At 37.5% G+C, this 27580-nt stretch overlaps 1 long non-coding RNA gene across 2 annotated transcripts in view; it reads right to left on the reverse strand.

Moving 5' to 3' along the window:
* Positions 1-27580, reverse strand: part of LOC308062605 — a 106970-nt gene that overhangs the window by 71229 nt on the left and 8161 nt on the right. For both annotated transcript variants that reach the window (XR_013927632.1, XR_013927633.1), the window contains exon 1: positions 1-27580. This exon is cut by the window's left edge; it is cut by the window's right edge and continues 8161 nt beyond it. This is a non-coding gene — a long non-coding RNA (uncharacterized lncRNA).

Below are 27580 nucleotides of genomic sequence, written 5' to 3' on the forward strand. Positions count from 1 at the left end.
TCCTGCAACTGAGGACTGACTGAACCCTGAATACAGGTCTAAGTAGTGCTCCAAATGATGTGACTCATTAGTGAGTGGTACTGACTTTTTGGAAGCGGGAGGACTTCTTGTCATTGTTTACAATGTGCTTATCCTGTCAGAGAGGAAAATGATTAAGATTGGGTCTGAACTTCCACCAAGTGTGAGGTTCTTTGGAATCTGGGATTTAATTATTATTAGTTATTTTATCGCAATGTCTCACAGAAGGCTCACGTGAGATCAGCAATCTACTGTGGTAGTTCTTGTACACACATGGAACACTTTGTTCCTAAAATCTTCAAAACAAATAAAAGAGGGGAAAACCCCCAAAACCACACACACACACACAAAAAAACAAAAAACAAAAAACAAAAAACAAAAAACAAAAAACAAAAAAAAAACACCCCTCAAAACCATAAAGAAGTATTTTTTCCTCATTTTACAGGTGAAAAACTCAGATAGTTATCTGTCAAAGCCTCAGAGAAGACTGTGGGAGAACTGTAGATGAGATTGATCTAGCTCTTTAATCACAAAAACTCCTTTATCTTCTAATTTCACCCCACTCTTTTTTGCAATCCAGAAGGGAATGCTTGATTATAACATGAATCAATCCCGAGCAGTTTCAAAATAGAATAGCTTTGCCATGACTTGTCTAAGGCACAGTAAATACGATTCTGTAAGGAATAGTACACTACTCTGGAAGTGTGCCATCGTTATGAGTTTACTTCTGAAATAAAGAAACAAGTTGCCTTTGTTCTAGGATTGAAATGTTCAAATACCAGAGCCAACATTTGTAACGTTTGGAAGGAGAGGGAGGAGAAAGGAGAGAAGGGAAGAGGAGCTTTATTTTGCAAATTCCGTTTGAATTGAGAGTTCCAGAAAACAACAAAAAAAGAGTGCTTAGGTGGTAGACAGGATGTACCATGAATAACAATGTATCCTGTGGATATTTACTACCAAATGCTGTTTAACTGAAAGGAAAGTGGGAGTCACCACAGCGAGCAATTCCCATCCGATTCCTTAACATGTAAATCAGGAGCACAGAAAGGCCATTTATGGGAGTCTCACCGAAACAATGGCTTCGTCGCTGCCAAGTGGTGACATCAGGCTGCACAAAGGAGAAGGAAGAGGACTCGAAGTTCAGGATGCCTTGCCAAGAGCTTTGTTTTTTTTTTTTCACAGAAGCGAGGAGGAGGGGAGAGTAAAAAAAGCAACGTAGAAATTTTTCTCAAGAATATAACATTACACACACAGGGTAAAAAAAAAAAAAAAAAAAAAAAAAAGAAACCCCAAACAAACAACAAAAAAAAACCCCAACCAAAATGACTTTCAAGGAAGTTGCCATGTGACCAATGGAATGTACCTTGCACCTTTTTACCGTGATTTGAATGGCGCTTGTGAAAAATCAAAAGTGATTGTGCACTTACGGTATCCAAGCAAACAGAAAGTAACACAAACGCAGGCACACTCACACATGCAAACACACGCAAAGAGATGAACCGAAGCATTCTCCTTGCCAGCTGTGGTGTTAAGCTTTTCCAAACTGTAATGCTGACTCCAGCTTATTTTGCAGACAACTAAGTGCTGAAACGTTACTTGTCTTGAAGTAAACTAATATGCAAATACATGAAAAGTTTGGTCTTTATGTCTTCTAAGGAACCTAGAATTGTTAATGTACAGAAACTTGCAGAAATCATATATTAACAGCACCTATCTCCTAATTAGTTTGGGATCTTAATAGTTTTTAGCCTCAGGAATCTCATAAAATTTACTTTTTCCTTTTGATTCTTACAAATAGCACAAATAAATTAAACCATTGGAATGGATAAAAGAACTGGAAAATTTCAGGGCTTCTGATTCATAGAAATGAAAAAGAAAACTTTTGCTATTAATTTACAAGACCCAGCATTTTTCTCCTTTTCTGTTATGCGATGTCTTCTGTAACATTGCAGCATATCAGGGAATCCCAGAGCAATGATTTTCTGTGCCATATACCTGACATTTTAATTTGTAAGAGCGTGGACAATTACTATACGCTGTATATTGTGCTGATAACTAATAGTTTCAGTAGGGAGGGAACACGTATACTTTTCCTAAACACATATATTTGGTGCCATATGGTTTTAAAAAGCCTGATTCTATTTATGACTTACATAGTGCTGACAACACAGACGTAGCAAGGCCCCCTTCTGTCCCAAACATTAAAGCATTATAAAGACCTTCACTATGTTTGCTGTGGTTCCATTCCTAGCCAAAGCCTGGGGTGAAAAAAGCAAAAATGAAATTAAACACACACAAAAGTGTTTCAGAATGTTTGACAAGTGAGACTTTTTTAGTGTCTATTAATAGAAAATGAAAGTACCTACTTTAAAAAAACCAAAAAAACCCAAAAAATAAAAACCCACCGAAAAGCCCTATGCTTTATCCACCTATTTATTATTTTGCTTGTGTGTTGTTCATTCCACTGTTAAGGTCAGGAAACACTGTGAGATAAATGGAAAACTATTTAGAGGTTTTTGTAAAAGCCAGCTTTTGTTCAAAGCCTCTTCTGGTTAAAGAAATGTGATACTTGGGGAGAAATCCAAAACTGCACTTAATGAACAAAAGTGCAACTCTGGTGGAACTTGTATTTCTTAATTTTGTAGAGACACATTCAAAATCATCCTTCCTGATCCAATGTAGGGCCTGAGAGGCTACCAGTGCTCACACATCCTTGGGTACCTCCATTTCTGCTACTGATTTTACACAGAACTCTTAATGACTTGATGGGGTAAGAATGAACCGTATTCCTGCAATCATTAATTTGGTAGATACATGCCTAAAATGCAAAGACACCACTGAGTTTGTGTCAGAGGACTTGAGAAGAAGGCTGTGCTACCTGCTAAAATGGTTTTGGTCCTGCAGGTAAAAGCACCTAGGACGATTGTGTAATAGCTGAGCTTGTATCGCCTACATTGTGGGAGAGATCCCCAGCTACCAGGGAGGAGAAATGAAAATCTCCTAAGCCTCTACCTTCCTGTTGAACCTGGGTCATGCAGCAAGGAGTAGGCAATCATGGTGGGGCATGATGCTGTAGCTTGGTGGTTAGACTTGAGCTGTCAGCAGGAATTTTTGTCTCTGCTCCAACAGTTCATATGCTTTTCCTTGAGCAGCCAGGCGTTAAGAAGCAGAAAACACAAACAGCTACCAGCCGCCAGGCTGCTCCTCCCTAGTTAAGCAATTAACCACCAGCACTATGTCACCTAATTACGATAGCCTGAGGAGCCTTCCATGTTCCATACTTTCCTCAGACAGTATGCTTTTTTTTCAGATAAAATTTTATGATCTGCAGATAAATAATAAACGTGGGAAGAGTCGTAGAACATCTGATAAAGCACTCAGTAAAGTGGTAGTGAGGAAGTATGTGTCAGTATGACCTGCATTTACCAGAACTAAGGATGAAGACAGTAGATATGGGGTCAGGGAATAAAGAACTTAGGAAACTGCAAGAAAATATTAAGGAATAGCCTCCATAATTAGATGGGGCTTACATTAAAGACCTTACAGTGATCATCTTTAGATCTTACAGAAAATACATAAAAGTAATTCATCACTTTAAAGAATTAGATGAATTTTTATAGTAGGTTCAAGCAAATGGCAAAACAGACAAAATAAGTCAGGCTCAAATTGTTAGACTGGAAAATTGGCTCCCAGGAGCAACATAAGCCTAAATTTTACTTTATTAGATTAAAAATCAGCATAAAGGTGTAAAAGGAAAAAACTACTCAGAATTTAATCACTATTATTTTTTCTGAATTTTACTGCAAAATTCCATGGTAACAACCTGAATACTGAAGTATTTTTCATTAAACATTGCATAAGTGAAATTATAAAGTCTGATGGGAAACTATGATTTAGCTGTGAATTTAAGCAGCTTTCAGGGAAGCAGAGGCTTTGTTATACCACCTCAAGTCACAACTATGTCCACTCTAATGACATAGTAGAAAATAGTGTTAAACAAATGCCTTGTCAAAAGATTCAAAATAAAACTCAAAGCCATATTTAATGATGTTAAATTAGGGAACAGCACCAATGAATCCAGAATTGAGACCTGCTGGTGTTTCATTCAGTCTAAACCTGGAAAAATAAAGCCAAAAGTCTTAGAAATTGATTTTATACCCTCTGGGGACTTTCAGATTTATGAAAAGACAAACAAAGCTATGTAAAATGATCCATTTAACGAGAGGTCCTAGGAGTAAGCCATCCAGGGGAAATAATAAAATGCTTGTCTCCAGTGGAGAACAGTAATATTTTAAACAACAGTGGTATCCTAAGATGCCTCCAGTCACGTGAGAGTATCACTTCAGACATACACAATGAAAGACAGCTGACAGCCTTCTCCACATCTCAAAGAAATAAGAGATAAACCAAATGCCCAGTTTTGAGTTATTTTGTTGTGCCTTGGGTTTTTTGCCCCAAGAAGATCTCAGACAGCAACTATAGCGGATTGCGATGGCTGGGCATCAGAACATGATACAGCCAGAACCAATGGATTTGTCATTGTCTGACAGTAGTCTTGAAAGAAGACAGGGCTGTAAAATGTCATTGGGGAACCTTAACAGTATGCATACATTGCAGATAAAGTAGTGAGAAATGTATATGTATTTATGTGCTCTAAAAGTTTTCTATCTTGTTTATTATATTGTAATATTACATTATTATAATAATTGCTATTATTAACTACAGAGGAATATGCAGGCAGCTATATCTTTAAGAGGTTCTGGGAAAAAGCATTTAATACCTGTTGCTATGACATGTGGAGACCTATGTTATGCAATGCAGAGCAGTTAAAATTTATACATTGAATATAACAAAACCCTGTTAGGTTCCTTGGCTGGGAGTGATTTTTGAATAACAAAATGTGGGTAAGAATTTAAAATTTAAACTTGCTGTGATATCTCAAGTTCCCGTGTATATTCTCCCACCATCTCTATTCATGAAGTAACTAGCATTTTTGGAAACAGTCTCATGGGTGACTGGAAGATTTGAATCAAAGTTTGAGTATACATTCCAAAGTCTGTGTATACACAAAACAATTTCCACTTGAGAACTTTGTAAAATGTGAATAACAAGGTAAGAAGCACTGACCACTTTCAAGGTAAAGTACATTTGCATCTTGTACATCCAGCGCATCTCCCCAATATGGAATATTCCTAATGCTTGCAGTCTGAGTTTAAATTTCTCTAGGGATGGTGTTTTCAAACCACTTATCTTTCTCTATGTGTTACCTTTAAATAGTAATAATATTCCTCTATGAAACCTCTGTAGAAATTATGAAACTGAAATTGCTTTACCTGAATGTTAAGTATATAGGATATTGATTTCATAGTTACCATTCAATATAGAGGATATAAAGGCTCATTTTTTAATTCAGTCAACACCAACAGGGCCAAACACTTCACTGGAATGTTCTCTGGAGGATCAAATCCCAAATGCCTCTTAGCACTACTGAAGTTTTGTCATTCATTTACTACTTCCATTTATATATGAATTGAAATTCATTTTTCCTTTCATTTTGGAGACTGATATTGTTTTGGTGTCACTGGTTCCTTAACAAATTGCTATACACCATGGACAGAATTAATAGAAAGTTAAGGCGTTTTCTGTCAAATAAAGAAAAAATAAGGTGTTCAAAATGTAGACATAGAAGAGTTATTTCCTTGGAAACATTGTAGGAGGATAGTGGAAACAGAGACAGCTGAACTGCCACAAAGTCATTGTAATTTGAGATTTTCCTGGACATTTGTTAGGAAAGCTGTAAACAGGATACAGTATTCTGTAAACTTAGATGCCGTATTTTAAAGACTCCTGTAACATAGCTCAGTGATTTAACATAGTTGAATTAAGATAGTAAATTAAAACAGACACAGAAGGGTAGAACAGGGAATATTAAAAATGTACATCATCTTGGAGTATTTATCCACGCACACTGTGTTTTCAGTAACTTTAAATAACTACTTTGGCAGTTACTCTTTTCCTGCTGAGTGTGAGGTATTTGAAACTCATTTACTGAAACTGTGTTTTGTGGATTTCCATAGATAATAGACATAATTCTACCTTACCAAAAATACCACCAACTAGCTGTCATATGAGTTTCTGAAAAGCCATAATAAATCTCTCTTGTCTGTTTTAATATGAACTTTGGGCTGAATTACAAGCTGTGCATTACTTTCCTCTCTGTGACCTCACTAATTCTCCTTGTTCAGAATTTAATAGGTAGTGACTGAACACCCATGGGGGTTGCAAGTTTGCACAAACAAAAACTTGCTGCCATTCCTGCTTGTAAACATCCTCTTAACGAGTAATACACTGCAGCACTCCCTCAAATATTGCCCATTTCAGTCTAAAAGGAAAATGGGCCTCACACTCTTGGAGATGGTTAGCAACTCACCATGTGTATGGTGAAATATATAGCTAACATAAGAACAGTATACATTGGAGTGAAAATACAGCATTTGAAATATATTAATTATTATTAAACCTATTATAATACATAGACATCAGAACATAGTGGATAGCACATCATTAATCATGTGGATTAGATGGAAAAGAAATAAGTTGGGGAAAAAGTGACCAAAGTCACATAGAAAACAAAAGACAGATCTGGGAATGAGGCTCACATTTTCTGAGGATCTTCCTTAGCATAATATTGACCAGACCAGTAAGTTTAAATGGTAAACTTCATGTGAAATCTGAACTCCAGCTACATTTGCCTAAACCTTGCCAGTGTTACAAGCATCAAAAATTCTTCAAAGACATTGTGTATCCCTTATCACAGTCCCTGAGGCGTTTTGCTGAACACCAAGGTACATGGGAACAACACTATAATTCCCACTTAGATGGTGGCATGTGACAGAAAGACTGAATGTGTGGTACCACTAGTCCTCCTTGGCCAAAATAAAGATGAAATTAATGGTCCAGTGCTAAACCGTATTACTTCTTTCTGCTGCTATGGTAGGCTTTTGGCTGTCATAATCTCTCTCGGGGATGAGCAAAGTCAAAATTAATTAGGACCTCCAAACCCACAATCTATGTGTCTGTGTTAAATGTATAACACAGGACAGCCACATAGAGGCTGCTCCTGACCTGTAATCCTCTGTTCATCCAGAAAGAATTTGCCCATTCAGTTCAAGGAGACAAAGACCCATAGCATATTTGTTTCTGTTTAAATAAAACTGAACTGCTAGTCCATTGCTACCACTAAAGAAACAAGTTATAGTTTCAACAAGCCTGAGTCTAATATCTTTTCTGAAGGGTAAATATATATTAATAAATGTCTCCCAAAGAACACAGTGAGTGAATTAACCCCAAGCATTGATGAGTTCTGCTACAGGTTGTGATCCAAGTTCCTGATTTCCTGTCATTTTAAAAGAAATAAAAGTCTACACTCTGTATTGCTTTCTTTGAGTAAACACATTTTTATTCTGCCATAAAGAAATCTCCTCCTGCCATTTTTCCCTGCTGCGAACAGCAGCCTATCAAAAAAATAAAACGTTAAAGGTCACATTGGAAGCAGGACGTATATTACAGTTCCAGACACGAGTCTCGAAGACCTGAGAAGTGCTTTATTCGGATTCATAAAAGCTACAGCAAGTTGAAAGGAACTTCAATTTGTTGACATTAAATCTTTTTTCAACTTCCAAATGATTATCTGAAAGGAAGGATTTGTCTTCAGTGTTAACTACACAAGTATGACTAGATCAAGCCAATGAAGTTTTGCCAATAGAGCAAGATTGCTTGAGTTTTTAAATGCTGGGGGAGATTTTATAAGTCAATTTCTAAAAACGAAAGAAAATAATTCCACCTGGTAAAACATACAAAGTTTATATGTCCCTGTGCTTTATGAGTAGATATGGTATCTGATTCTCTGAGGCATGGTGATATTTTTCTAGCAATTTATTTTTTATAGATGGAGTGACTACACAGATCTACATGTGAATTTATATGTTAATCTCCGAAGAAACTGTAATTTGCATAGTTTACCTGACTTAGGGCTGAAGTGACCAGCTCAGGAGTGTGACAGCCTCCAGCTCAGAGAACTAATTCTCTGGCTATAAGGTAGGTATGGCCTCATGCATTGTTTTCATTCATTGCTGAAGCACCCAATCTATAATGAACTTCAGGCTTCTGTCCTGGTTGAGACTGCTGTCATATTCTCCCACAGAAAGAGACAGGGAAATCCTAAAGATCCTATAGGAATAATGGTGTAGTTGAAGCACTAGCAAGTATTTACAGGGCTTTTTGCCCACAGTGTTAAAGAACAGGATCTGCTGAATGACAGATAACCTTCATATTTGTCCCATTTATCTTGTCTGGGGTGGCCCTCTTCTAATGGTGTGGAAGGGTTTCCACAGGGTTGGTGTTGTGCATGATGGAAATCATACACAAAGACATTCTCAGATCCTGTTCTATCTTATAGCCCACACAGGTGGCATTACTACACTGTTGCTGGCAACTAAAGGGAGTGGATCAGACTTTGAAGAGATCCACAGAAATAAACAGGGCATAGTACTGTGCAAGAGTGATGAAAAACTGAGTATCAGAGCACTTATTTAGCTTTTTTTGATTTCAATACTCAGTTGCAGGTTTTAATTTTATCTTCTACTGTAACTTCATCTCAAGTCCATGAAAAAATGTACAATCAGAAAAGGATCATAAATTAAAAAAATAGGGAACAATCATTATATATAGATATAATTATATGGAAAAATACATGCATCGGTTATGTTTTATATATATACATATATAAAGCTTTTATCAATAGTGTTGGTAATACATAACAAAAGAAATGTGATTCCATTGCCTCATGGATAGCAAACCTAACTAAAACGCAGTTTATTAGGTGACTGCTCCTAGGATTACTGTAGGCTGTAGAACGCCTCGTCCCTAGTGGGGTTTCAGAGAAGCTTAGACAAACAGTGAGACATGCATGGCCAAAGCCTGTAACATGGGACCAGATAAAAAACTCTCAGCACTTCTCTCTATATATCTAATTATTTACCTTCATGTCAGGAATATTGGAGAGCCTAAATGAATTAGGGAATGAGGTCCTTGGAAAAAAATTTGGCTGTTGTTTTCTCGTGACTCCAATCTATCCTTGGTGTGTCCTGGTCTAGCACCTTTTACCTGACTTGGATTAATGAACAAGTGTCTATGGATGTGTCTCCACCAGCATTTCAATTCAGATCTGGTGCAACCTTGTTGAAGTAAATCTTCCCCATCTCTTCTGATCTCGCTTTGGTACACTTTCAGATATGTCTGCGGTCATTTATATCATAGAGCTACATCAAATGGACAGAAAAAGTAACACTTCCAAGTGGAAGAGGCAGGGAGAGGGATAGAGGAAGGAGGCTCAAGTAGCAAAAAGTCTTAAAAGTAATAAACTTTCCTCACTGAGCCATAAAAACGCCCTCTTCAATGTCCAACAGCACATACCACAAGACTAGTAGGATATGAATAATATATCCTTTCAAGCAAACGGGCTACACAGGATTCTTGGAAACAGACTTTGTCAACAGTCTTCACAGGGATAGGCAAAGGTAAGACTCCATTCTCTATTCCTGCCAATGTTCTGCACACAGCTTCTCCCCTCCTACTCAGGGATTAAAGCCAGAGAAAGCAGAATAAAATGCAGAAAGATAAGAAAAAGCCAGTGACTTTGATACTGCCTGAGTGTTCTTTTCCTTCATGTGCTTGGGAAAATTGAGTGCCATAAAAAATAGACGATGAATTAAAAACCCCAACAGTAAAAAGCATTAGATGAAAGACATCTTGATCTTTTTCACTCTGCTTTCTGTTTGAAAAGTAAAGTTCTATCTTTCCGTACTTAATAAAAAGACACAGTAAGCAAAAGACTGGCCCTGAAGCAAAATTCCTTTACAGTATGTTTTATAATGCTTCATCAAGTATGGTCTCAGAGAATGGACATTGTACCCACAGCTGAGCAATTTCTTGCCTTCCATGTCTGTGCCAAACATATTTAGCATGTAACTGTTGATGGTTTTGTCTAAATCTTATCTACATACCACATCAACAAGAATGGATACAGTGGCACATTAAAGCTTTGTCGCTATCACCTAAAGGAATATTAAAGCAGAAGCCCTGAGGAGATATGAAGGCAGGATTTTTCCTTCTTGGTTCCACCTGAAGGTTTAGAGAGAATCTAGTCTCAAGTGACTTGTTCATAAGAAGAAACTGTCTCCCATAGTGGAAGGAGAACTCCACAACCTCCAGTTTTTAATTCTCTTTTCTACACAACAAAGGTGCATGGGTATGAAAAGAAATCTTCAGAGAAAGGATCTCTGGCAGTGATGCATCGAACTTGAGACTTGATGCAGTCTTTCAGAAGTTATTCAAAACAACAAGAAAAGAAAACTGTTCATTTTAGACTCTCCTGTTTGTTAAGGTGGCCTTCAGAGGCTGAGCTGGCTGTGAATTGCTGCAGTTGAGGTCATTCTATTTTGAGGGCAGATTTTTCAGAAGACAAAGCAGTTTGAGAAAGTGCAAACTGCTTTTTCTCACCTTTGTGGGATATTAAGTAGGAACTCCTATTGTTATCAGTCAAGAGTCAACGTTGTTAGCCGTAGTTTTGCTCATCTCAGGAAAAAAAAAAAAAAGCCTCTTGGTTCATTATGAAAAAGCATAGCAGAGGGAGAAGCACATTAAAAAATCTTCACAATCTCCCATGGATAGTGCTTTGTCTTTATAGTACTGCCAAGAGACAAGTTTGTACAGGCCAGAGTTTAGGATATAACTTTTTTTTGTTTGGTTGCATTTTCAAATCCTTTATTTTCCCAACCAATTTAACCTTGAGGCACCGTTTAAAGGATAATCCACATTTGTCTCTTTCCTAAGACAAATGAATATTCACAACGGGAAACAAAAGAACTAGAGGATTAACTGAGAAACAGCCTTTTAAATGATGAATGAAGAAATACATACGGAAGGATATGAATAGATATGAATGAGCTGCTCAGCTTCACAATGTAATTGAGAAATGTTTAAACTAGTCAGAAAATCTACTGTCACCGTTGTTAAAAGGTGATGTTACATAAGATAGGACAGAAAAGTACAGACGTACCTTCTGGCTGTTTAAGGAGACTGACAATGAAAACTGTTATTCTTGGGGACAGGGAACACACAGAGTATATTACTTTTCCCATAAAAAGTCAGACTCACTGGAGGCCAAGAGGTGCATCAATTTACCCATGGTGTAAAGTCAGAGTTGTCTATGGAGTTGTATTTAAAATTACTACAGTCCATTTCAATGCTATGGATGTCCAACATTTGTAGGTGGGCAGTACAGTTTAAAATATGTTTAATAAAACTGAAAATGCAAATGCCTCAAATAATGACAGAGCAACTCAAAGGGCAGCAGTTGGCTGTCATATAGTTTTGCTGTAGAATTATAGATTGTCACCGCTTTGTTATAAAATTCTGTGTGATCTGAAATAAATAATTTTGTGTCACTAAATTTTTTCATCTCTGCGAGGGGAGTCATGGTGCTCACAGTGTGATGAGACTGAATCCATTCAATTTGGAACTGTAATCTGAAATCCCTTGAGAAAAATTAATTTATTGCACTAAGCTTGCTATATTTAAGTAATATTTATATGCACGTATTTAAATTATTTTTTATCCAGAGATTTACTCAGTAGGATTATGAAGCTGCAAGCTGATCTGCGCTGAAGTCTATTTAGACAAGCATGGAAGGTCTCTCTGCCTGTGGTGTTGCTTTACAGTGGAGGAGCTACTTCCAAGTAACCTGCCTGCAGAAGTGTTTCCACCTCACCCCCACCTACCAGTAGGAATCTGCAGCATGACAGTGTAATGTACACTTCAACTTCAAAAAATATAGCATATCTGGCTGCACTTTAACAGGGTTATTGTCACCTCATTTTGAATCTCTCCATACGATTGCCCAACCTATTGTTTCAAGCCTTCATACATAGAAGGAACAGAGGGAGGATGAGAGCCATGGGGGCTGTATTTATACTGTCTGGTGGAGCACACCACAAATAATCCTTATCTGCTACTGGCTAAGTCTGCCCTGGCGCTGGAAATAATTGTGTTAACAAAGAATGGATTTTATGCTAGTAAAAGATTTTTCCTGGAGCCTCTTCTCTTGTCTCAGGCCTTGTTATGGGCTCTGGGCTGCGTCACTGCAACTGGAAGAGTGCTGAGTGCGGTCTCCAGCACCGTACGCTGCAGTGAATCCAGGCACAGCCGATCAGCAAATGGCAATGTTGAGTGGCAACCAGACATGGGCAAACTGCATTTTGGGTGGTGCCTCCAAACTGCATTTAAGAAGGAGCAAGACAGTGTCACACCCAGTGTAGCAGTCTGAACAAGCCTGCCAAACCTGCTGGAAAGTTACTGGTTTGGGAAAAGTTGTGCTGATGCTGAAGCACGGTCTTCAGCCCAAGCCAGTATGTTCGCTTGGCTGGTGTGATGCATGTCCTGGGCTAGGACCTCTGCTGTGCCTTCCCTGCAGCACACAGTGAGACCTCAGACCATTGACAAGCTGTTACATAGGTACAGGAGTGAAGTTTACAGATTTTGTATCTTCCTATTTGCTGAAAAAATCCAATGGCTGCAACGGTATCAGTGATCCCAAACTAAGCACAGATTAATATTGCCTTAATGCTTCTTGATTACTTTGTGTGCTCCTACATAAGGCACAATACCCAGTGTGTGACTGGTCTGTTTTTCCATTAATTTTCGGGTTTCCTTCCAGATCTGTCTGTGAAATTAAGAGTATGTAGAAAATTGCAGCTTTCTTGCCTTCTCTACCATCAAAGAAGATGTTTTCACTGTTCTTTAAAAGATAAAGATAGTAAGGATCTGCAAAAACAACCAACATTTTTAAAATATTCTGATTTCATTACATAAAAAGCAATGGGTTTGTTTCACTCACTGAAGTTGCAACAAGCTAACATTATCTTTAATCTCTTACTTTCTCAGATTTTTTCACTCCGAAGGTTTCTGGCAGAATAAGGAAGAAGTTCAAGTCCAGTATAAATAAAAGTTTTATTAGGGTGACTTTCAGGATTCAGATCTATAGTACAGAATGAATAAAAACTAGAAAATATCCAGATAAAGGCTTTTTTAAAAAGGGTCATATTCTTTCTGGGGAATAAGTTGATTAAGATTTGAAAATTTTACTATTTATCTATTTTCTCAGTTTCAGTTTCACTGTTTGTCCTGCACTGTTCCAGAACTCTCTTTCCCATGGATGATTCATGTGGTAGATTATATAAGATTTTATTTTACAATCCTCATATAAAAAAATAAATAAAATTTAAAGCATGGCAAGGGAACAGATAGACCTTTTATATTTCCAGATTCTTTACAGATGTTTTCTTTAATGCTGCCTTTTTTGCCAGCACTGTTTCCTAATTTCCTTTTTTTATTATTTTTTAGTTAATAGCTCCTTGCACCTGCACATCTGAAAACACTGCTACATGGACTGACATAGTCATAACCCAAACCTGTGAATAGGAAACAGGCACAAAGTGATAAAGTTGCTTGCCAAACATTGCAAGGTTGTCTGGTCATAGAAGTACAGTCAAGCATGCTATCAGCTGCAACACACTGGAAAACATTTTACTTCTCTGCTGGTAGCTGAACACTTCAGGGCTGGGATGTTTTCACTTACTGTATATCTGAACAATTTCTGGAACATGGAACTGGGGTCTTCAGGTACTAATTCAGTGCTAAATTATAATAATCACAGTGATTAGATTTGGTAACATGAAGTAGCTTTTTGAAGTAGCTTTTAGATATTTTTGCTTACATTCATCTTTCCATGTACCAGTGTTCCGCAGTTCTCTTAACAAGAAGGATGGATCGGTCTGTTTGGACATGGGGAAAGTCCTTCTTTGCTACAGACTTCCAATGGCAACACCTGAAGTGTGATATGTACTGTGGGGATGATCCTGCCTCCGTGGCATTCCAGTGTGTTACTGACATGGACCAGTCCTTTATCTCCCCATAGCTCAGGAGCCTGCCACTGAAAGGGGAAAATTAATTTCCCTATCTTCTAGTAAATGGGACCAGAAAGTGATAGGAAGAGCAGCAATGGACTGTATATCACTTAAGGACCTAAAATAGAAAGACTGATAATTTTAGGAATATTTTCAAATATTTTAAATCAATATATAGAATATCCATAAAAAGAATATTAAAATTATTATTTTCAACAGCAATTCTAAGAGATATAATCATTAAACATTCATAACATAATATATGCCCTTAAGGTCTAGTAAAAATAACTTTCACTTATGAATATTATACAAATGAAACCAAAATTACTACAAAAAACTGTCAAAAGAAAAAAAAAAAAAAAAACCCACAAAATTTTCCCACCACCTTCTGCAAACTCCACAGATACAGATTTTATATCTACCTAAACTTTTCTTGGATAGCTATCTGTGAATAAACTTATAGAAATTGCAGTTAATTTTTATGAGCTGTGGGACAGATGCACAGAAGGAAGGAGGAAGGGTGGGAAATTATGCTGAACTTCATAAATAAATGTTTTGTGCTGATTCATTAATGTTGTGCAAAGAAATATGATAAATAACAATTACAGAGTCTGTAAATAAAACTGCAAAGGGAAAGAGTAGAAATTTGTTCCCTATCATCTTTGTACTTAATGAATTGTTCATCTCTCCAATTAACACTTTCAGTCTTCTGTCCTTAAAAGAGCAGCTGGATGGAATGACTGCCTTAAACATGAGCGGGAGGACGTGCCTTTTAACGTGTATTTCCCTTGGTTTAGGTAATACAATTGCCTGTGAATACAGCCACAGATCTGATTGACATGACAGTACCTAAAAACTAAGCAGAAACAAATTGCTGCCCAAAGGCATCAGCAGTCAAAACATTGCTGACAATTACTCTTGAAGTTAGAAATTCCTCCAAGAATAACTTCTCTATCAAATAATTAAAAATCACGTTATCAGATGGAAGTTTGGATTTCTTCAAACTATTTTGTTTGGTTTGAGAGACAATGACATTTCTGCATTATTTCTCCATTTTCTAAGATGTTCACACTTGGTCTCCATTTCCCTGTTCCCTCCTCTCTGACTTTTTTCTTCCTTTATGTTCACAGACTTGTTACTAGCTCACAGTGGAGTTTTGAGATATCTGACAAAATGTTCCTGCAGCACATGAAGGAAACGCAGTTAGTGGTTCCAGGTGGGCCGAAAACAATTGTGGGCTGTTTTCCCCTTCCTCATCCAAAATACGGAGTGTGCAAATTTGCTGTGTTAACATTTGTGTTTCTTTGCTCAGCTTAGGGTTCGGTTTCTCCTTATATGTTTCTTAATGTGCAGAGTTATGATGGTAGAACCACCTGAAACTGTAGCATATCTATACCACAGGTATTGTACCCCCAGCCACCATCAGTATATCGGTGTATCAATACCAATCCGATACACAGGTGTCTGATGCAGCAACCTGTTTTTTTCTTCCTTTCTGTAGAAAAGGATACGCATATTACATTTCCAGTGTAATCAAAGTCAAGATACTGCCACATATAAAGTACTTGCAAGGGACTGAATTTTTAATTATGTTTGAGCAGTATAGACAGATGTATCAAATGTTTCCATTAAACCCACTGCCAGTGGTCAGACCTCCATGGACACCAGGAACTACAGTCCCAGGGAGCCTGAACTCCAGCTCTGCCGACTGTCATCACCATCATCATCTGAAACCAAGCCTTTAGCACACTCCTGATTCACACTCCTATTGCACACACAGCAATAGGACAAGGCAATTTTAATTAAGGGGATGTAATTTTACGTTTCAGCGAAGAAGGATGAATTCAAGCACTTGTGAACTTTGTGCATTTGTTTATCTCCTGTCAAGACCCCAGTGCTTTCGGTCCTTGCTAGAGAGATTGAAGGACAGCGGTGGAATCAAAGACTGTTTAAAATCACCATTGCAGATAGCTTTAATGAGTTATCATCAGCACTTCTTTAAACCCATCACACTGACCTTTCCCTGCATGTTTTCTCTTTCTTTGCATTAACAGCATTTTTACATAATACCTAGTTGAAAAAAAGGCTGCGGAGAAGGATATTGAAGCTTTCCTTTTAATTCTAACAATGAAATGCGTGTATTTCACTTCCAAAACTTTATGACAGTAGAGAATGTGTGACTGTAGTGAAAAAAGATGCTTTGTCAGGATGGCACCTTGACAGTGCATATGTATGAGCCTACCCTAGTGATTTCCTTGTCATGTTTGCTTAGTTGGACACTCTGAGCAATGCTCTGTTTTCCATTTGTTTGCTTAGCTATTCCCAGTCCTAGGAGGTCAACAAGGTGATTAATTCCTGAAGAGTATAAAAATATAAACCAATCCAGTCTATAGTAGTGCCAATCATACCAAACCCAGAAATACTGAGGCGCACTAAAGACTGTTTTGTCCCTTTGATTCTGAATGCATGAATGATCCAATTTCACTGTTAGCACACCTGCATCCTAAGTAAAATAAGACAGGTGCGGGCAGAAGCTGAAGAGAAGAATCAAAATAAGAAAATGAAGAAAATTTTTAAAAATAAGTAAGAAAAAAAGGCACAAAAAAGGAAAAGATGTGTCATATACAAGGTGTTGGTGATGTTGGTACATGGATGAATTTTGTCTGCAGTTGCTGAACAGGCTGTAACGTCCTAATTCGTGATTTGTACAAGCCTTTCCATGCAAAACTTGGCATGTAAAAGGAGTATGTGCAGCTGTACTGAAGTACTTTGTAAATTCATGTTTATCAATGGTTCTTGTTAAAAATTCAGAAAAAAAAAGAGAAAATATTCAATTTCAAAAGGTTTTTAAAACAATATTTCTTGTTTTAATCAATATTAAAAGTCATTTAATGCCTTTACACTCATTGATTGTATCTGGTTTTAGAGCTGCCAGCAAACAGAAAAAACTGTTATTCATGCACCTCTAATTATAGAAGATGCACATGCAATTGAGAAAACCATCCACACTTAAAACAACTATTTGTGTTTGGACTTATTCAAGCACTTTTCTGAGGGACTAACTCTTTCCAGGTGTATAATTTTATTCCAGAATATATTTTTTGCTGTTGTTTGGATACTGCTGTAACATTCACGCATTTGTAAGAAAGAAGAAAAAATGAAAAGTAAAATTAGTGTGAAACTGTGAATTTGCTATTGCAATACATCTTAAACCTGGTTGGAGGTGTTTGCCAATGCAAAACCATTCTGTGATTGTTCTGTTCTTATGTACCATCTTATATGATCAATTAGACATAAATAGCAGTGTGCAAATTCCTCCCAGTTGTGAGGTAGGAATATATAACTCTCATAATCTGAAGGTGGGCTCGTGGGAACTTGTGCAGATGCTCCCTTTCGTTTAGGCATATGTCGTACTTTTGCTTTGTATTTTTATTGACACCAAACCTTGTTTTTCTTTCTGTAGCAGAATTTGAATAAAGATTGGGGGTTAAGTGGAAATTATCTGGATTTTTTTTTTCCTAGACCAAACCAGTTTTTGAGTGGTCTTTGTGCCCAAGTGCTCATTAATATAAATTCCTCATTACCAACTTTTCATTAATACCTGATTATCTTCTTTTGTGTTTTACCACATAAACACTTAGTTGTCTCAGTTTAGGGCATGCCAAATTTTTGTTGACAGGGGAGATTACAGGTTTCTTTGGTTCTAAAGCCTGGGAGAGGTCATCTTGGCCAGTCAGCTGCCTTCATCTGGGTGTAAAAAAGTGAGAGGAAAAACTCCAAATTATAAAGTTTTCAAACAGTTATCTCCTGGTCCCTCATGCATTTGGACTATTTAGTAGTTTACAACTGTCCAGTGGTTCCACTGAGTGCTCTGAGCTAACCCTGCAAGCAGTGATGGTGGTGAGGATGGATGTGAGGCAGACTTGGGCTTTGATAAACAGCTCCCAGAAGGCTGTTAAGTAGCATCCTGCCTGGAGGCTCATTTATTTTGCATCTCACTTTGTGAAGCTGCATTACAGCATCTCTTTCAAAGTACTGCCTTGGAAGGACAGCAAATGCATCATCTGAAAAAGTGCAGGAGCTAAGAGCTTTCAGTTCACATCAACTAAAAGCAAAAGTTTTGCCACGGACTTTCACTGGGCACCCACAGTGACATAACACACCACTTCAGAGCAGCAGCTTTTCCTCCGTATCTCCACATGGATCAAGTGTGAGGTTTTGCTATCCCAGATATATTTTGTGCATATTTCAGAGTCTCAATCATAGGCTATTATCTAAAGATAGCTTTGTTTACACTTCACAGAAATGCTTTCCAGCAGACAATTCCTTAGATCCGTCTCTGCAAACATGGCTGCAGCACATCTTAAGAAACGCTTTTCCTTCTGACAAGAGATATGTGAGCACAAATGAGAATTTTCATAGGCTGATTTCTTAAAGATTTATGACAATCTCAGTGCAAACTTAGCCTGCTTACTAAAGCATAGCTGGGAGGAGTCAAGGAACAAAGAGAGTATGATTAAATTGTAAGCATACAATTATGAAAACAAGTTTTTAATTCAGAAATAAGTATTTGCTGAACTTTTTCACAGTGAAATAAAATTAAGTAACTTCCTTTGAGCATTCAGTAGTTTCCATGCAGAGGATCTAGGATATCTGCTCTGTGAAGATGAAGATGTCAATCCATGTCTTTTCATGGGACATGTCTCACTGGTCACTTATGAGGAATTTGAAACTTGTTTGATTGCAATGAATGATGGCAGTAAAGAAGATGGCAGACTATAGTCTCATTCACACTGCCCCTATTTTCAAAATATTATTCTTAAAATTCTGTTTAATTTACCTTGTTGGTAACAAACCTTATTCAAATTTGCCAAGGCAAATGTCTGCCTTTCTTTCCCTTGGCTGGTTTTCAGATAGCGGGCAGAGCATGAACAGAGAGGTGCATCAGGACTGATCTCCAAGATGCCTCCTATATACTCAACCGTTTGATTCATGCTTTCTAAAAAGTATTTTTATCCTGGTCTTTCCACATTTATCTGAAGAGTATAGCCATACTTTGCAACTGTTCAAGATCTAAACATGGAAGACCTGTCATGATTTTAAGTTAACTGTAATCAATGATCTGTTTATTGAGTGATAACTTCAGGACTTTATTCTTCCAGCCTAAAGCCTGAGTTGCCTAAAGGTGTCCCTAAATACATCTAATAAGCACAAGCCATCTATGTTAATTACGTAGGTGTGCAGGGTGCCCAAAATGCAATGGAAGTGAGGTTGAGGTCATGGTGCAGGTATATGGACACTTATGGCATCTCAGAGGTGTGGGGATGGCAACTTCTATCAGTAGAGCACTGCTGAGTAGGATTTTAGATAACTATTAAATCATGCTGGAGCAATCCTGCCTATGTCATTTGCCAGAGGTCAAACTAAATGTAGAACAATTATTTAGAAAACTGAAAGATCTCCATAAATTAAGCTTTTGGTAACTTTTTCAGTCTTTCATTTACAGTAAATACTGTTCAGTCAGAGTGGAAAGTAGTAGTACTGGGACTATGCTTAAATTAAGTACTTCTGGAGAGACGAGTAAATCTATTATGGTTTATTAGGTGTTTATTAGAGGGCAGAGGTTGAAATGTCAATGTTAATTTCACCTAAATTTTATTGTTATTATTGTTGGATTTATTATAATGTTATTACTAATTAACTTCTATGTTTCTAACACTTGTTTTGTAATTCTAAATATATCAAACAAGGTTTTTTGAAGGAACAGATACAGCATTTGAATATCTTTCTTTCAAAAAATACTTGTCTGCTCTGTAGGTAGGCAAAGAATGTTCAAGTACACATCTATGCCATGAATCTGAACACAAATTTTCAAATATCAGTGTTGAAAGTCAAGCATCTAAATTCCAAGCAAACAGACTCCTCATTTTTTTTCTGAAAATGAAGAGTCACTTAGGATTCGGGAATAACTCTTCTAACAATTAGAAACTTTAAATTCCTGGATTCCTAAGGAAAGCAACAGATATCAGGCTTGCAAGATAAGTGGATACTTGAAGAAAAATTTGCTTTAACAGTCTCCTTAAGCTACCCAAGTTTGAGGACATAATAGCCATCTTCCAGGCAAATCATGGGGAGCCTGTAACATAGCATTTGGCTGACTCAAGCTTGTCTCTTTCTGTAACAGAAATTGGCTTCCCTAACTACCCCGTGACTTACCATCACAGTGGTAAACACTCTCCAGAACCCTTTTGAAAGGGATGATTCATCCCTGGAGTATTTTTAGGAATTTGTTAACTTGCATTTAGCTTAGTGTGTTGGTAGCCAATAAACAGAGTGAAGACAAGCTTTGAGTAGTCACACATAAACCATTTTGAATGCTATAATTGTAATACATTATCTTGGTCTGTAGACTGAGTCATCTGCTGGTTAAGCAGAATGGAAAAAACAGCATAAGACCGTTGCTACAACAGGGAGTTTGATAAAATGCTAAAGTAATCAGTGCTAGCAACTGGATTATATTTATCTTCCCAGGATTACACCTGCTTGTTCCAGGCACAACTTGCAATACGTGTTGATTTTTCCAAAGTTACCGAAGTCTTATGTGTGAATGTTACACGAATCTAAGCACCAATATCACAGGAAAAAATGCAGTCTAATATACTAACATGCATTTTTGAGCAAGTTTCACTCCAGACAGTACTCATTCTATGTCTTGTATTTCAATCCAGCTGAAAGAGAAATGAAACACAGCAGGCAATGCCTATTGTACGTGGCTGGGGACCCAGTTTTTGCTGACACTTGGAAGCATGCCCAAAGGGGGTGGGGAGCGGGCTGAGAGGGGGTGGAATAAGAAGAAAGCAAGAGAGTGAGAAAGAGAGTTTATTAGTAGCTGACCACCAGTTCAAACCAAGTGCAAATCAGAAACAGGTTTTGCAGCAGTTAGCCTAACAGAAAGGTAATAAGTAAGAGATTTTACACTGTCCTTGGGACTGTGAAATAGAAACCAGCTTTTGGCAGTCAGATTAGGGGAATGCCACTTCGCAGAGAATGGAAAGTGATGAGTTACAGGAACTTGGCACACTGATCAGATCATCTCATCCTCCCACTCAGAGCAGTAAGCCCCTGGCATCCTAGTTTACGCAGATATCAGAAACATGATCTTTACCAAAGCGCACATGTATTAGAAGCCAGTGACACAGTCTGTCATGTTCCTCTATAGAGAGTTCTTCGGCGTGTGTCGTTGAACTGTCTGGCTACACTACGTGTAATGAATTACGCCTGCAAAGTAAACATTTCGCTGTTTGTAAAATATGAACAATTTTGCTTTTTCTGTTGAAGAATGCTGAATCAGTGAAAGCAAAATATTTTTCAGAGATCACAGTGAAATTTAACTACAAGACAGATAGGGTTTTGATGGATCTGCTCAGGCCAAAAATGTTTCAAAACCTTGTAATCACATGCCAGGGTACCTGCTGAGTTCTTTAGCACCTGATTAATGAATAAATGAACAAGTGAGAGGACAAAGACCCTTGGAGTCTGTCTCCTTTATAACTTGCCTGAAGGTTTCCAGGCTTTTCAAATTCACAGGTCAACAGATGGGATTATATGGATTTAGGGGCCTGGAAACTGAAAGCTTCACAATTGCTTCCCTGGCTCTGTAGTGACCGTGATAATTTCCAGCTTCTCTGTCTCTTCGCTTTGGGCATAATGAAATATTCATTGAGCCAAAATAGACTGTCTCAGTAGTTTAGTAGTTTAGGAGACCACCTGATTTAAAATGGAGATTTGAATCCAAGCTGATGGATGCCTTCATACTGAAATACCAGCTGGCACAGGAACTAGGATTCAGATTACTGTCCTAATCATCAGGCTATAGAGTAACTTTAATGCCTTGATAAATATTTTATTATGAAGTGTAAAATGGAATAGAATAACAGAGGTGATAGAAGAAGGCACCTATCTCAAGTACAAAGTTTCATACATCTCTCAGGAATCATAAGGGTTTGAATCCTCTCTAGCAAAAAGAACAGAAGCCAACTCCCCTAATTCTGTATTGCTATGTGGCCTTTTGGCGACCATGTGTTCCTTGTTATGCCTGGAACTTTATTATGAGTGTTTTAGTACAAATCTGTGAATAGTTTGGCTTCCTATTACATCACATATTTCAGATCATCAGCTCTTAGCTAAAGAAACAAGACAAAGTGCAAAGTTGCCAGATCTAGTACAGATTCTATTAGAAATCACAAGGTTGTAACAATTTTGTTATGTAATGTTATATTAAAAACAATTTTGCAATTTAACCACAATAGTCATTACTCACATAACTTAAAGTGGTAAAACCCAAAAGATTGAGACACAGAGTGCAATGATAATGAGCCAACACTATTCAACAGCTAATTTATTACAGATATTTTTAATTATTACATATATGGATAAAATGTCTCCTTCCATCAAAAACTACTTGTAAGGATCTCATTTTTTGTTTTATGTTCTTTGACAGTAGCCTGTACTATGCAAAACTTGCTAAAATTTCAAGCCTGTGTTTGAGATTAAAATCTTCCTATCAGAAAAAGCCATCTGCAGACACACTTATAGCTGATGTTCCCTCAGGTTCTGTAAGTTGATGTCAGTGTGACAGAGGTTATATAGGATTATTGTCACCAGCTTTACTCTTATTGTTCTGTATGTTGTGAACAAGATGATGAGCATTACGAGATGCTTTTTCAAAGACTTTTTGGTGTTAATGGTGCCTACTAACCACTACTAAAAAGAGTATTATGGCAAACATTAAAGGTTTGTTGCTTTTTTGTTTCTTCCTCCGCAGGGAAAATTGTCTCATTACTTTCTATACAACAAACACAGTATCTTCCCATGGTATCATCCGAGGAGGCACTGACCAAATGAGACCAGATGCCTTTCAGTAATTATGTTTGAAAGTTTTTCTCTGTCAAAATTAGCAAATAGAGTTGTGGTTGTCTGTTGAAGGAGCGACAAGATGAAAGCGACAGTGCTACCTGATATTCCCGTCGGGATTTCTTCAGTGTAAATTCAACTTCAACACAATTTTTAGAGCATGACACAGAGGGGTAAGGGCAGGAAAAGGAAGAAAAGGACAGGAGTGAAATCTTAACAGATGCAGAAGAAATAAAACCCCAGGAATTCAGGAAGTATTTGGTAGTATGAAATGAAAGCCTGACACCCAAAGGCTAAAACAGGACCACTGCAAAGCTGGGGACAGTAGCCACACCGTTGGGTTTATACAATCTCAGCAATCTTTTTGGTCCATTTTCTTTCCTTAAGGAAACCGATTGCCTTGTTTTCCTCTCTGGGTGCAATCCCAAAGAACCGGAAGTAAATTAAAACTACGATATAATTTAGTCGCTGAAGCTAGATTGATTACCACATATAACCCATATTTCAATGAAAGCACCTCCTAAATATCTGCATTCATATCTAACATATGCACACAGGACACGTATGTATCTCTGATACAGGAGACCAGTGGTGAGAAAGGTCCTGTGTCTTGTTCTCTGGCATCTGAATTGTGATCTTTTAGAGTACTGTAACACCTACAGAAAATTCAAATTATAATTTCACATTAGGAAGGTGGGAAAAAAAAAGATGCTGCAGTTCCCCATCACAACACGTTAACACATTCCTGATAGGGAATCTATCTGCATCTGATTATCCTGCAGCTGTTCTTGGTAAGGTTTCTTGTCTAGCTGGCATGAGCTCTATGAGAAATTGTATTAAATAAGATGAATCACAGATTGTTTCCTTAGGTTAGCTCTTGTTATACCTTCTTGATAGTTAATAGTAATTAAGATATCACCAGATAGCAGTTCACAAAGACTGTTTAAGACCGTTTAAAAATATGTTGAGACAAAATACCAGATAAACAAAACACAAAACAAATTTCATGCCAGTTCCCCCCAGCTATCTCAGATGCAATGAAAGTTGAATTGGGCCTTATTGATATTACCACTCTTGACCATAAACTTATACAATAAGGCAATTAAGCTTGACACCAAGTGCCAACACAATCAATGAAGCCTGTTTTCTGGAGAAGCCTGATCCTTCAGACGCTCACTCATTCATCCAAAAATGTAGCAGTTTCACCAGCCTGGCTTTGTGCCTCTTGACTTGTAACCCAGTCAATTTAATGCATTACATATTTTCCTATTGACTGCTACTAAAGAAAGAATGGCTTGCTAATCTATTTGCATTCCTTCTGGTTTTTGTCATTTACCTATGTGGCTTTATATATACTTATGAACTTTTTGCTTTTTGTCCAATGTGTCTAGCTTTAACAGAATCTTTAAATCACCAGTAAACCATGTTTGACACCCCCTTGCTTAACTCAAATCTCCTCGGTTCCCTCGTGTGTTTGTAACATAACCAGTCTGGCCAAAGTCTTCCATTTCCACCCACAGTAATTTCCAAAATGAGATCATGATTCATTCTGTGGTGCTTTTATTCTGAACGTAAACTTATGTTTCAATAGCTTCATGACTGGCACTTACTCTTACAAAGTCTGAAGAACAATTTGCAAAGGGATTTCCTTTGAGTTCCCTGTTATTTATGAGCTGCATGACATAAGCGTGTAAAGCTCTCTTAAAGAGATAATGGAGGTTTTAGTGAATTTCCCCATTAATTGGTCTTAAAGCATTTCTGGTGCTAATGCAGTTGCAATTATTTTGCAGTGGTCTGGTTTCAACACCTCCAATTGCTGCTTCTCCTACTGTGTTACATCCAGGAAGGAAAAAGTAGGGGAGAAGGAAGGGAAAAAAAACCAACCAACACACACACACACACATACACACAAATAATTAAAAAATTAAGAGAGAAAACTGAATTTCCATTTGTGTATAATTGGTGATCAACTTGAGAATTTACCATTAGCTGCAAAAATAATTTTTGCAGACTGGAAACAAGTGTTTCTAAAAAGCAGCTCCAGTGTGTAGGAGGTTATTTTAATTAGCAAGGACTATCAACACCTATCATAACACCTTAGGAATTGGTGACCTTTCAAATGGCCTTAACATAAGAAGCTGACTTCACAGAGGTATTGCTATTATTATTTTTAATGACTTTCAGGAAAACGTTGAACTACCTTTTTTCCTTGATATTTCAAATAAAAAGTGAACATTAGATTACACTATCAAAACGCAGTTTTCTGGTTTGTTCCCTATTATTTTTTTAACGTTGCTTAACATTTTATTTGCTTTTTGACTTCACTGAGCCCTGAGACAACAATTTCCACAGAATTTGATACTAAAACTCACTCTAGAGTAGTACTGGTAAACCATTATTTCTTACCTAAAATGAGGATCACTCTTCTTAGATATATTACTTTACATTTATCTGCATTATACTTCATCTCCTATGTTATTTTATCAGGTATTCAATATATCCAGGACTTGGTATGTTTTTCTGAAATGCTGCTACACTGTTGGCATGCATTTTTTTGCAGCCTCAAACAACTTCAACTTCAATGACTTCCTATCAGATTTTGTGACTTCAGCTATTCCCCTTACCAGATAATTTATGGGTAGGTTAACAGCACAGATCACATAAGTATGCCATTGATCATTTCTTTCTGTTGGGAATATTGACAATGTACTATACCTTTTGTATTCCATTTTTTGGCAAAGTGTTTATCTTGTAAGCATCTTCCTAATGGCCAATTAATTTTCACCCAGAAAAATCTTCAGCAAGGCAAAATTCATAAATGTGTTTTGGAGATCCAAGTAGATTTTATGAACCAACTTTCCCTTATCCACATCACTGCTGATCTCACCAAAGAGCTGTTGTAGGTTTGTTTAGGCATAATTAACCCATGGAAAATCCATGCTTGCTCTTCCCTAACGCATCACAGATATGATGCTAATTTTAGTCTGTACTACAGATTGCTTGATCTGTGTGGTATGGCTGTAAGAATTACAGGTTAGCCTTTGTCCAGATTTTCCCTGAAATAATTCTTAATTTTTGGCATCTTATTAACCAGCTTTGAGTCATCTGAGCCCTAAGCATTTCTCAGTGAAAAATTGCATACTACAGTCATAGCTCACCTATTGCAGCCTTGATTTCTGTTTAGGACTTCTGGGTGAGTAACACATGGTTCTAGTAATGTATTCTCCAAAACCTTTTTCTCTCACTTCAGTGTGAAGCACATTCTCTTTGCTCACATGAAAGTAAAAAAGATGAGGTTTATCCTCACCGCAATTTTCCAAAGTGAGCAAACACAGACACACACAGAAAGGTTGTCTGCTCTAGGCACCGTTTTTAGTGTTTTTTGGACTTTGCATATCTAAGTGCTATCACCCATCTGCAGAAGGAAATATGGCATGAATTACAACTAAATTGAAGTTTCTGTTAAAAAAATTAGTCAGAGGATTTCAGTGGTCAAATGCTTTGCTAAGTAACTGTTTGTTATAAGTAGGGGAATGTGGGGAATCTATAAAACAACTTGAAAAGCTGTCATATGAAATGGTTGCCTGATGCATGCAGATCTTGTCTGATATAAATGTACAAGTGTCTCATAAAGCAACTGTGTTGAAACAACAGTGTCATCTGACAAAATAAGCTGGATGAAACCAGCAGTATTAATTTAGGTTATGACAATGGTTGAGGAGTCCACGTGCTTTAAGCATTTACTGTGATTTGTCAGTGTAGTTCTCAGTAACCGGAGACAAAGGCATGTGGAATGCAGATCTGACTCCTAAGAGTACATTGATGTTATCACTGGAGTTTTCATTTCTTCCAAAGTGCTAAAACAAATGCACATACAATAATTTAAAATCATCAATCCCCTCTCATAAATAGAAGACTTAACAGTTTTGATTTTTCCAATATAAAAGAGGACCTAAGTCAACTCTCAGCATACTGCTCACTATTGGCTTTGTAATATCATACAGCTATTACAGAAATGATCTTCTCTAGTATACTCTCTAGTGAAAATCTGTTTTTATTCAACAGGCAGTATTATTGATTCCACTTCCTATCTGCAGCACTGCAAGTTTGTCCCTGTATGTTGTCCCTTTCTATCTCCTCAAGCCTGACAAGAGGATCCAGACAGCAGGATACTAAGGGACCTGTCCAAAAGGAGCTGCCTCTGCATGTCTGCCTTGGCATCTTTTTTTGATTTGCTTACATTAACACCCTAGGTGGGAACAGAGAGCTTTAAGCTGTTGGGATTGTCTGCAAAAATGAGAAAAAGTGCAGAAATTTAGGCCTGTGTGGCTGACCAGCTCTGCCCCTCTTGAGTGCTTCTGGAGGACCAAGAGATTCAGTATTATCATTATGCTGGTGTGCTGCAGGGCTGTGAGAGGCATTATGTCTTTTTCCCTGTCTGGAAGGGCAGTGGGTTTGGAGAGGATCTGTAGCCAGTTCAGCGTCTATATGCAGGGGAGAGACAAAGCTAAGCTGCAAAGTATGTCAACAGAACGATGGTAGTTATCATTTCCATGGTGGTAAGTGCAGGGAGGAATGCTGAATTGTTTACATTCTTTTTATATGCAGCCTGCTTACATTTCTGG

The sequence above is a fragment of the Falco punctatus genome (assembly GCF_963210335.1).
Source record: "Falco punctatus genome assembly, chromosome: 4".
In the NCBI taxonomy this organism is placed as follows: domain Eukaryota; kingdom Metazoa; phylum Chordata; class Aves; order Falconiformes; family Falconidae; genus Falco; species Falco punctatus.